Below are 12,170 nucleotides of genomic sequence, written 5' to 3'. Positions count from 1 at the left end.
ATTCCAAATCTCCATTTTGTGACTGGATTCTACACAGGGTAAGGAGGGGGTCTCCACCCACAAGAGAAAGTCTATTTAAATCCCTGGGAGACCCCTCCATTTTGTCTTCAGCTGGCTAAAGAAGGAGCCTCTCCACCCCCCACCCCCCCAGGATACTTGAAGGAAACTGGAACAAAGGACAGTAACTACAGCGGCTGTGAGTGATTGCTGGACCCAGGCTAAAAGGACATTAGCCAGTAAAAGGGAGCATTCTGGAACTGGTGAGGATATTATCTGTATTTAGTTTGATTAGACATAGATTTGCGCATTTTATTTTATTTTGCTTGGTGACTTACTTTGTTCTGTCTGTTACTACTGGGAACCACTTAAATCCTACTTTCTGTATTTAATAAAATCACTTTTTACTTATTAATTAACTCAGAGTATGTATTAATACCTGGGGGAGAAAACAACTGTGCATATCTCTCTATCAGTGTTATAGAGGGCGAACAATTTATGAGTTTACCCTGCATAAGCTTTATACAGGGTCAAACGGATTTATTTGGGTTTAGATCCCATTGGGAGTTGGGCATCTGAGTGCTAAAGACAAGCACACTTCTGTGAGCTGTTTTCAGGTAAACTTGTAGTTTTGGGGCAAATAATTCAGACCCTGGGTCTGTGTTGGAGCAGACGGGAGTGTCTGGCTCAGCAAGATAGGGTGCTGGAGTCCTGAGCTGGCAGGGAAAATAGGAACAGAGGTAGTCTTGGCACATCAGTTGGCAGCTCCCAGGAGGGTTTCTGTGATCCAACCCGTCACACTAAGGTAGAGCTGTCCTAGAGGTGTGCAAAGCATACAGATGTATAGGGGGACTCTGGTCACCCAGGACACCTGGGGCCACTTTCATAGGGTCATTCCAGCCAATTGGTGGTACCACAGCTGCAGCACCTCCCCTTCCCTGCCTCATCCACTTGCCTGCTGCCTCTGCTGATCTAGAACCTGCAAGTTGGTGCCTGCCACATAGAATTTAGGGGCTCCCAGCAGAAGTGACTTCTGCTCCAGCCCCAGATTGAGTCTTCTGGTGAGGCCCAGCCAGGTGAGACTGTAGGGAAGAAGGGGAAGGGATATGATGCCATCGGGGAGAAGAAGCCAGGGGAAATGAAAGGAGCAGGTCTGCAGAGGGAAAGTGGCTTGTTAAATGTAGATGGGGAAAGAGGGGCAAGAAGCCTGCTGGGGCAAAGGCAGAAGGATACTGACTGAGTCTGCAGGGAGAAGTGAGCAGGACAGAATTGGGTTGGGGAAGGAGGTCAAAGAATGCCCCTTCTGCAAGTGGAGGGGAACTCGCACCTATGGGTCCTGGCCTAAGAGAGGGAAGTAATGGGAAAATTTTGCTTTCCTAACATGTCCCCCCCTTTTTCTAAATCCATAGAAGCCCTTGCATCTTGGAAAGAGGTAGGAAGCCTGGCTGTCATTCCCCAAGTTATAATCCCACTTGACAATAAACTGTTTGGGGAAGCGCTGGGTCAAAGTTGGGTCTGACAATTATCAGAGATGAAAAAAGGCCTTAAGGGCCTGTTTCCCCCAAGTTCAGAAGGTCCTCTCTGGTACCACAGCAACCGCATTCTCCACACCAGCCCCCAAACCCTCCCAAACCAGATCCATCAATGAGTTCTGCTTTCCTTAAGGAAAGAGAACTTACTGTGCGCCGGTACATGGTCCAGACATACTTGTACTTTGGCTGCTGTCAGGTGTCTAAACTGTCCTTTGTGATTTCTCACTTTCCCAGCTCTCCTGCCTGGATTTCTGGAGCCTAGAAAGAAGAGAAAGGTAACTCCAACTGTTTATTTTTTTTAAATCCAGCTTTTAATCAACTAGCCATTAAAAAAAAAAAGTAATTCATTATTCATTAGCAGTATCACATCAGCAGAGACATGAACGGTTTGTTTTCTCTCTCGGAGGGGATGCCTTAATGGTATTAACATGAGTTTATTTATTTAGCATCCCTTGAACCAAAGGTTCAAATGCTGGCAGGCTCAGCTCAACCCTTCGTCCTTCCATGGTAGTAACATTAAATACCACACAGGTTGCTGTAGGTCATTCCCAACCCATGTGCCTGTCTGCTTCGTGTAGTTATAGAGGATCCCATGGCACTGTGCATAAAAGAACAGGTTTGCCCTGTGTCCTTTGCTAAACCTTTCCCTTTCTCTCCTGCCTCCAGGCTGTTTTACAGAGTGCTGTGAGCTGATTGGCTGCTGCCCCCCATCACAGGCATGCTGTGTGTATTTCATTTTGGAAAATTGTTATGGAGCCTGTGGGGTGAAAGGAGCGATATTTTGGAGCCATGATATTTGTGTTTATTTGTTTAATCAAAATTGTAAAATACATGTTTAGGTCCCCATCCAGTGCTCTGGGTGCCTATCCCAGATATCAGGGATAGTCAATTATTTTTTGTCAAGGTCCAAATTTCTTGGTCAAGGTATAGTCAAGGTCCAGACTCCAGAGAAGAAAATAAAAATATAACAGTAATGATAATTAAATAAAAATATTTCTGGGTTCATTCAAAAGTGTCTGGTGGCCTGTGGTCTGCCTGTTGACTAGCCCTGACCTAGAATCATAGAATATAAGGGTTGGAAGAGACCTCAGGCAGTCATCTAGTCCAACCCCCTGCTCAAAGCAGGACCAACCCCAACTAAATCATCCCAGCCAGGGCTTTGTCAAGCCGGACCTTAAAAACCTCTAAAGAAGGAGATTCCACCACCTCCCTATGTAACCCATTCCAGTGCTTCACCACCCTCCTAGTGAAAATGTTTTTCCTAATATCCAACCTAGACCTCCCACATAGGAGGACAGGCTTGGGAAGGGGGGCATGGATGTGATAGCCTTATCCCCCTGTGAGCCCTGATTACCTTAGCAGCAGCCCCTTGGGGCCCCTGGAAGCTGCTGTCATATATGCATGGGCCTGGCCTAGTACCCAGATGGCCCCAGGATTAAGAGAGCAGAAAGGTGCTTGAAAGGACATATCAGACACATCCCTCCTGAACTGTGCTAAGGATTGCTCAGCCTATAGTCCAAAATCTCCACAGTGTACAAATATGGAATGCTCAAAAGAGAAAAACAGCCTGTGTTTAACAATGTACACTCTTCATCAAGGGCTGGGGGAGAGAGAAAATCCACTGCACATTTACCTTGGACAGTTTTGAGCTCAGAGGTGTGACTACATGGATGTGCTGTAACTGCTTTTGGTCCTTCGTGCAAAAGTTGGTTTCTAAAAAGGTGATAATTAGTCAGTATGAAGCCTCGCTACTAATTACAACGTGCATTGTTTCTTTCCTTGACAGCTAAGCTCAGGCTGGTTATTAACATGAAGAAAACTTTTGCCTTGAAAGTCGTATTGCTCTCTCCATCCCTCAGCATTCTATTCCCCTCCATGCCAAGCCAGAATAAACCAGTGTTGGCTCAACTGAGCTTCTTTTAGGTGCCCTTTGAGATACTGTTGTGAAAATCTCTCCTCAAATAAAGATTGCAATACATGACAGCAACTTACTTTGATAGAAGGAGTCTCTGACTGGCCGATGGCTGCACTGCTATAAGTCAAGTCCTGAAAAAGCTTTGCAGCAGAAACTACATGTTATGTAATTTGGCAACTTTATGACAAGGAGAAAATTATTGCCTCTGGTGTTTGTCGTATTAGACTTGATCATGTTGAATTCTCTTCATATCCATTTGGATGTCATGCACGGCAGAACTCAATAGGAATTCCATTGTAACTGAGCAGTAATTAATGCCCATTTATTACAGTGGCACCCATTGTTTTAACCCAATCAGTTTACTGACTAAATATACTGGATAAAATATTATTATCTTTTTGAGTATAATATGTATTTATAATCTGCAGTGCCTGAATATATAAAAACCTTTAAAATATGCTGTGCTTGACTCCTAAATCACATGATTTTACAAGGAACTATGTATATTTCTGGCATCTGCTTTAGACTTTCACACATACAGTATTTCCAATTGTTTACATATGCTAGAATCTCTTGCATTTAAATGGCTCATTATGTAAATATTTAGGAAATACATTGATATTTATTTCTACTGTACTCTCTATTCAATCACTGAGCTGAGATTTTTAATGTCTAAACATTGTCCACAGTGTTGTATGTGCAGTAATGAATGATGAGTGATTATAAATGCTATACAATTATACACACACACACACACAAACTACATTAAAAGAACATTATTAAGATTGCAAAATCAAGCATGCACAAGTTGGGAAATGCTAGAATTAAGGTAACCCATGCAACCTTAATTTAGCCCCTTTGTGTGTATGCATTATGATAGTCTTTAATTACATGATCAGATGCTCCCTCAGTGCACAGGACGGACAGTGCGCACTTAATGAGCAGCTATTCAATATTTTGTATTATCCTCTTTGTTCAATGTGTGCTCCCGGGCCTATTTTACTGCATGCTATTCAAACCCAGCTGTGGAGATAGAATTATTAATTTCCTCATAGGCTTTTATATGGTGCCCATCAGTGTAATATCTGAGTGCTTCACAAACATTAATTTATCTTCGCAACACCACTGTGAGGCGAGGGGGTGGTATTATCCCCATTTTACAGATTGGAAATTGAGGCACAGAGAGATTAAGGTTAAAAGTTTCCAATAACTTTGGGCACCCAATGTGAGATTGGATCTGGATAAGCTAAGAATTCCCCTAGAAGTGAAACTGAAAATGATCTGAACTTTTTCCAGTTCAAAACAATCTTTTTAACTTCCAAAGGTCTTTATTTGAATGTAGCTGGGCATTTCCTGATTTTGGAAGCAGAAACAATAAAATACCATGAGAGAAGCTAGTTTTGCAATAATTCTGACCCAGCCAAAACTCAGCAAATATTAGGAACCTTTTAGAAAGAAAGGTGCTCCTAAGCTTTCCTGTCTAAAGAAGATCATGTAATATTTAATAAATCATGCAATAGACAGGCTTATTGGAGAGACAGCTCAGCACGTGAGTACGACACCCAGTCAGTCTGCTCAGGCCTCTGGAAACATGGAGTTGATACTGCGCGTGCTCAGAGGTTTAACACAGGCAGTGGTATAGACACATCCATACAAATGTTTACATTTTCCTGCCTGCATACTCACTTCCTTTCTAGTCCCCTGTTTTTTATACTTACATTTCAGATTAGTTTGGATAAGCAGGTTTATCCAACCCCTGAAACATCTCTGAACTTCTTGAGGTTTTCCCATCTGTAGAATCTTTGAACTACTGCTGTTGCTTCTGGGAGCCAGCAGAAACTACAGAAAATGCGCAATCCTGTTAAAAATACAGACCTGGGAGGCAGAAGGTTTGGGGTGGGATCCTGACTCCACTGAAGTCAATGTGAGTTTTGCCATTGATTTCAGTAGGACCAGGATTTCACCCTTGGATCTTATTGCCAGCTCTGCCACAAACTTGCCATTTCACCTTGGGCAAGTTCATTTCTGCGTTCCTCCATTTCCTCATCTGTAAAATGGAGAGAACAGCACTTAAGGACTTCTGCAGCCTGTGTGACGTTAAATTCTGTAATGTTAGTGAATTACTTTGAGATCCTCAATGGAAGGTGCTGTGGAAGTACAAAGTTGTGCTGTTGTACTGAGTGGATATATGTGCAGTTAAAATGGTTGGAGGATTTTGTGTGAACATTCTTGTCAGCGGCAACCTCCCGCCTAAAGTTAAGAATCTCATTCTATTCCACCCGCATTTATTCCATTTCAGGTAAAGCCCCGAATGTTTGCACTTAAAAAAAAATAGCACAAACAACAAGCACCTGTAAATTTCATGTTATTTCCCCCCAACCCACCGAAAACTGGTGTGCGTGTTTGTGTGTGTGTGTATAGTATAATCACTGCAACTTGTAAATAGGAAATGAAGTCACAATCCTCAAAATTATAATGGCAGGCACACAAAGACACAGTTGCTGGCACGGAATTCAATTAACAGATAGCAATCACCCTTGGGTGACTGTGTGAGGTAGAAATATACAGGCATGCTAATAAGTAATATCTTAAAGCCAAAACGTTTATCAGCCAGCAGCCAGACTTGGGCATGAGTGCGGGCAGACAGCACTGCTCTAGGATATTTAATAAAACCTGCTCTCTTCATTTAAGGATTTGTGTTTAATCATTTGGTAACATTTTAGGAACATCCAGGCTGGAAAACTTCTCAAACGGAACTGCTTAGGTCAGAAAACGTAAAGAGCTATTTACCTATACTAAAATAGCCACAGGAACAGAGTGGATTCTAGGGTGATTTAAAATTTTTTGTTGTTGTTGCCATCTTTTTGACCTTTTGAGCTTCTATGGTATGTCTGCTACATGAATCACAGCCTTATCTGGGGAAACATGCAGAGGGGGTTTATTAATACTGGCTAAGCAAACGATTGAACTGCTGTTTTAAATAATATTTTAGCTCTTTGGCTTGGTTTAAAGCCTGGAGCTAAAATCTTCTAGGTTCCTTGAACTTTATTTTGCATTGAATCCTGGGTGTCCAAAAGTTTGAGCCAGCCGAGAGCTTGATAATCAGTTAGAAGTCTTCATTTTAGGCCTTATTATTAGAGATATTCCTCACGCAACAACAGTGTGATAAAACTACAGGACTATTGTTGCATGGTAAATACCCTGTATATTTTAGACACTGTTGCTTGGGGGAAAAAAGGTCTACACATAAAGCTGTGGGTTCCCTTATGCAAGGCTAATTTAGATTAATAAGAAGTGTAGTAGAATCTTCCAGCAGTATAGATGTAATGAGTGGATTTAATAGCCTCTTGGCTAGTTCTCTGAGATTAAGATTTATGAAACAATAATGGCTCATATAGGACAAACTGAGGCTAGCCAGCCTCACAGCAGCATGGTCATCATGTGACATGCTGGAGGACTAGAAAGCAGATGTCCCTGCTAGAAGAACTGCTTCTGCTTTTGGTGTTGACTGTGCACTGAAGAGCCAGTTTTTTGTGTGATCATAATTTCTCATTCACTGTAGTTAAACAGTGATGTAAGGCTCGATTAGGTCTTAGCCTACCCTAGTTTCTGCCAGCATGGTTGGCATTGCAGCGTCCTGTCTGCAGAAAATCTGCATGAGGAGTGGAAGGGCCTGCAAACCCCACTCCACCTTGGAAATGTTCATAGCGATGAGTGGTGCCTAAGGAGTGTGCTGATTCAGGACTCTGATGGAGTTTTGACCACACACATGTTAAATTTCTCCTCCCTGAATGGAACAGCTGCCTCCCCTCCGCAAGTGTGCATATCCCCCAGGGTACAGCAGCCCCTCCTGCTCCTCTTGCACCAGCAGTGATGCAGCCCATAGCATGATTATACAGGAGGTACCATGACAACGTCTTGGGAAATGAACTTTGTTCAGGGAACTCGGAAGGATATTAATGGGCTGCAGTGTATCCCACAACCAGCAGCCCAGGTGTGGGCTGCTGTGTAGCCACTCTGCCGCTGACTCTGGCGTAGTCCGTCCAGGAGGTATCCATGTAATTTCTGAATCAGTAGTTGTGACGTTACACTCCATATGTTCATGGAAATATGCTTATGAGTGTAAATATAATGTAATATTATATGGAATATGCTTTATGCAAAAGGTCTCTTGTAAGGTATCATTACAAAGCTTATAATCTACTAAGTGTGTTCATCCTATTTGTGTGAATGTATCATTCTTGTATCTGAAGCTAGAAATATGAAGTATTACTCTGAAGTCCTACTGTAACTATGCAAAGTGTGAGCCATTAATGGTGGCTTGGAATCTTGATGGTTCCCATTAACTAGGACAATTGGTTGTGAATGGCTCTGATTACTCACAAATCTTACTTACTGGATATGTGCAGGCCAGCCCTGAAAGAATGGAGAACGAGGTCTTACAGTGACGTGTGATCATGTCACCTGGTACTGGAATCCATCTTAAACCTGGTGCTTTTCCATTTAGAAGGAGGGGTGAGGACCCAGAGAGACAAAAGATTCCCACCTTGTGCCAAAGCTATAAAAGAAGGTGGAACAGAACAAAGGGGGCTGCCAGTCATGAGAAATCCCCTAGTTACCACCTGAGCTGGAACTAACAAGGACAGTACCAGGGGAAAGGATTGGGCCCAGACTAAGAAGGAGTCTAGTCTGTGAAAGAAGCTTATTGGAACACTCTGAGGGTGAGATTTACCTGTATTCAGTTTCTTAAATGTATTGGGCTTAGACTTGCATGTTTTGTTTTATTTTGCTTGGTAACTTACTTTGTTTTGTCTGTTATTACTTGAAACCACTTAACTTCTACTTTTTATACTTAATAAAATCTCTTTTGTTTATTAATTAACCCAGAGTAAGTTATTAGTACCTGGGGGAGCAAACAGCTGTGCATATCTCTCAATCAGTGTTATGGGGGCGGACAATTTATGAGTTTACCCTGTATAAGTTTTATACAGAGTAAAATGGATTTATTTGGGATTTCGATCCCATTGGGAGCTGAGTGTCTGGGTGCTGGAGATAGGTGACTTGCTGTGCAGTTTTTGGTTAAAGTCTGCAGCTTTGGGGGGGTGGACCAGACCTGGGTCTGTGTTGCAGCAGATTAGCATGTCTGGCTCAACAAGGCAGGGTTCTGGAGTCCCAAACTGGCAGTGGAAAACGGGCTCAGAGGTAATTCTAGCACATCAGGTGACAGCCTCAAGGGGATCTTTGTGACCAAACCCATCACAGTAGCCATATCCTCCTCTCCCAACCCATTCCCAAAACATTAGCCTGGAGCCCAGCTTTACCAAGCAGAGGCAGTACAGTGTCTCTGAATCCCTGCTGTGAAGCTATCCAACCGCTGTGCAGTGGGAGTTTTCAATGTCTGCCTCACTAATGGATGGATTTCTCCCACAGAGACTACAAAATGATGTGGTGAGATGTGAAGGTTTTATTGACGTGAATTTGGTACAGCCACACAATTCATGATGGCAAAGCCACGAGTTATGCAGTTCATCCCAAATGAGTGCCCATAACTGCTACAAACTACACCATGCCATCACGTTTTGTTTAGACCACTTATTTTGCAGAAAAGCTATTTGTATTCCCTTGTATGGAAAACCCAGCTGTCTTGTTACCATCACTCCAACTGTGCATTGGAGGAAGGAAAAAAAATACAACCACTAACCTTTAGAAAACTCAATTATAATCCCATGATATTAAGGCTCAATGTTTGCTTCCAATGCTAGGAAGGAACAAGGGCTATGCACGGTTGGAATTGGGAGATTCTCATTGCCTGTGCAATGAGATAAAGAACTCATTCCTATCCCTAATGGTCTGCAAAATATTTGCACTTAAACCTACTGCTATTTCTGGACGGAATGTTGCTCATCTTCAAACTCAGACTGAAGTAATTGGGAGTGAGTGAGGAGAGAGAGGAAATATTTTTTTTTGTCGATCTGGCTTTAATAAATGGCGGTTCTAATGGCAGGATGTTGGCAGTAGGCTCAGTGGAGGTGGATTCGCAGCAAGAGTGCAGCTCAGGCAGTCAAAAATGCAGGATAATTGTAATTTACCACTGGGCTCTCACTACCTTATGTTTGACATAAATCAGCCCTGTAGGAGTCAGGGAGTGGTTCATTCTCTATGTCTACTCACTACTATACTTTTATGCTGAGGCTGTCATCCAGGGATCCAGTTTGTGTAAGTTGTGATGGTGAACACCTGTCCAGAAGGGATAGACTGAGGCTACCAGCTTGTTTCATATAAGCCACCAAACCACCATCTGATGGTATGGACTTTTCATTGCTTCTGAATTTGACCTGGTGACCTAGAAATGAAAAGCTCCATAAGGCATTACCGATCTTGTCAGCCATCCCTTCACACAATGTTTCTGCCTCGGCAAGTGGTATTAAAACCTGCAAGCTGGTAGGTACTATTTACTTGTGGCCGGAATAATTTCTCAGCAGTGCTGCACATCGTTCATTAAAGCAAATATTTGTTGGAAGAACTGTGCATATACAATATGGGTGAGTCTTATTGCTTTATGGAAAAGTTGTGACTCAGCCGAATCAGGTAGCTGCCTGTTCTAACCTTTGCAAAAATTGCTGTCAAGCAGCAGGATTTCTTGTAGAACTCCCTCCCCTTCTCCCACCTCCAGATGTACCCCTATACTTATGGCCATTATAACAAATTAATCCCAAGGAACCTAGGATTTCCCAAGGCTAAAAGCAACAGCAGGCTCCCTGCACTCCTGCAGCTCCTGGTATTAGCCCTGGAAATGATGATTGCAGGTGTCAAGGGTTAAATGTGTTTGCAGGAAATCCCTGGAGTGCTGCCTCTTTGCTCCCTTTCCCCTCAGTGTCAGAGGTGGAAAATGTTTGGAAGGACCCTCTATATATGAAGGCAATAAGTTAATATTTCCCCATCTTACATAAAACATGCATTCATGTCAGAGGCTTTCAAGATGTATACTTTATGGCCCAATGTAGAATGGTACTTGGGAGAAAAGCAGAGGATTCTGCAGTGTTTGTTATTATGCAGGGCATGCATTTAAAAACATTAAGGACCCAGATTGTCTCTCACATAGCTAGTTCTGTCAGAAGTTTGCATGGTGCTTTTATACCTCTTCCCCTCCCCTCCCTCCCCTCTCTCCCCCCCATGATACCTGCGTTCAATTGAGAACTGATTCTGAAGTAAGCCATTAAAGATCTTAGGAGCACCACTTCTGTGAAGAGGTCAGTTTGTTCTTTCTGCCTAGTGATGCAAAACTCTGGTCTGCAGCTAGTAAATGCAAGTATTGGAAGCATTTCTTGCTTTGTAACTTTCCCCTTTCCTTCCGTTTATCCCCTCTCACACACCCCTTCCTTTCAAGTATACATTTTCTATTCATGACAAGTCCAGAGTGACCCCACTGCAGACCTTAACACTCTACTAGAGATAAGGTACAGCATGGGCAGTCTGGCTTGCATACAATGATCTGCTAGCCCATCTTACCTCTCTCCTGGAGGAACCACCTTCCAAAGAAGAGAGAAAGAAGTTCACGTCTCTTTTCTTATGTCAATACTTGGCTTTGTTTTTGATATAAGATACCAATGTGATGGTGGGTTTGTGTGTGTGAGAGAGAGAGATGTGGACAGTTAACTGCCGGGAACTGTAGTGAGACTGCCAAATGTAATTTCACATATAAGCTTCTGAACAACCATCAGATGGCACTGACTTTTGGTCCCTTCTGATAATGGCTAGGAACCAGGTCTCTGAAAAGGCCCTGTATCCCAATACCAGTTTTGTGAAGCACTTCCCTTGCCTTACCAGTTGCAGTACAGTTGGCCCCCTCAGTGTTTCTAGATACTTTTTTGATCATCTAAATTACAATGAACAACAACAAAATCCCCACAAACCAGTGAGGTAGGGGGCACCTCTCTGCAGGCTGCACAACTGGTTTTTCTTTCCAAGTTATTTCTTTTGTGTAAATTGAACTGCTATCAAATTTTCAGATAGTGGGTAAAGGAAGCAGAACCAATGCCCATTGAAATCAGTGGAAGTCTTGGCATTGTAACAAGTTAGTTAGCAAGCAAGAGGTCATCTAAAGACATTTAAGAAGATGTGGAATTGATTTTTCCTCTTAATTTCAATATATTTTTTGTAAGTGTGTTTGCAGAAATGGGCTTTTGAGGGGAGCAATGAATTTTATGTGGCTAATTATGTTCTCTGTGTGTAATTTATGGCCAAGGAGCAAGAGCCTTGGGTAAATTAGGTGTACCTCATCCAGTTCATCAAATGCCCCAACAACAACTATGTGGGTGAAACCAGACAATCACTGTGCACTCGAATGGACTCACACAGAAAAATGATAAAAGACAAAAATATCACATCATCCGTGGGTGAACACTTCACAAAGCAATCACTTCATATCTGAACTCTCAGTCCTTGTACTCAAAGGAACCTGCATGCACCTTCAAAAGATGTGCTTGGGAACTGAAATTCATAACTCTGCTAGACACTAAAAATCCTGGCCTCAATAGAGACACTGGTTTTCTGGCTCATTGCAACAATTTGTAAGACCTCTACCTGATAACTCTTAATTGGCCACTTCATTTTACATGGTCTCCTACAGCATAGAATAATAGGACTGGTAGGGACCTTGAGAGGTCATCTAGTCTAGTCCCCTGCACTCATGTGAATAGCATGTGTGAATCCCTTATGCTTAATCA

The 12,170-nt window shown here is 42.6% G+C and overlaps 2 long non-coding RNA genes across 3 annotated transcripts in view; one reads left to right on the top strand and one right to left on the bottom strand.

The window, feature by feature from the left end:
- Positions 1 to 12,170, top strand: part of LOC117874774 — a 65,879-nt gene that overhangs the window by 46,328 nt on the left and 7,381 nt on the right. For both annotated transcript variants that reach the window (XR_004645069.1, XR_004645068.1), the window contains exon 2: positions 1,764 to 1,804. This is a non-coding gene — a long non-coding RNA (uncharacterized LOC117874774). The remainder of the gene's footprint in view (positions 1 to 1,763; positions 1,805 to 12,170) is intronic.
- On the bottom strand, positions 959 to 3,607 carry LOC117874775. Its single transcript, XR_004645070.1, has 4 exons — positions 3,522 to 3,607; positions 3,163 to 3,242; positions 1,677 to 1,787; positions 959 to 1,079 (listed from the first exon to the last, which is right to left on the bottom strand). It is a non-coding gene; the product is annotated as an uncharacterized LOC117874775 (long non-coding RNA).

This window comes from Trachemys scripta, chromosome 3 (assembly GCF_013100865.1).
Source record: "Trachemys scripta elegans isolate TJP31775 chromosome 3, CAS_Tse_1.0, whole genome shotgun sequence".
NCBI classification, from domain to species: Eukaryota; Metazoa; Chordata; order Testudines; family Emydidae; genus Trachemys; species Trachemys scripta.
The sequence above is the reverse complement of the archived record's forward strand: the minus strand, read 5'-3'. Positions and strand labels throughout refer to the sequence as shown.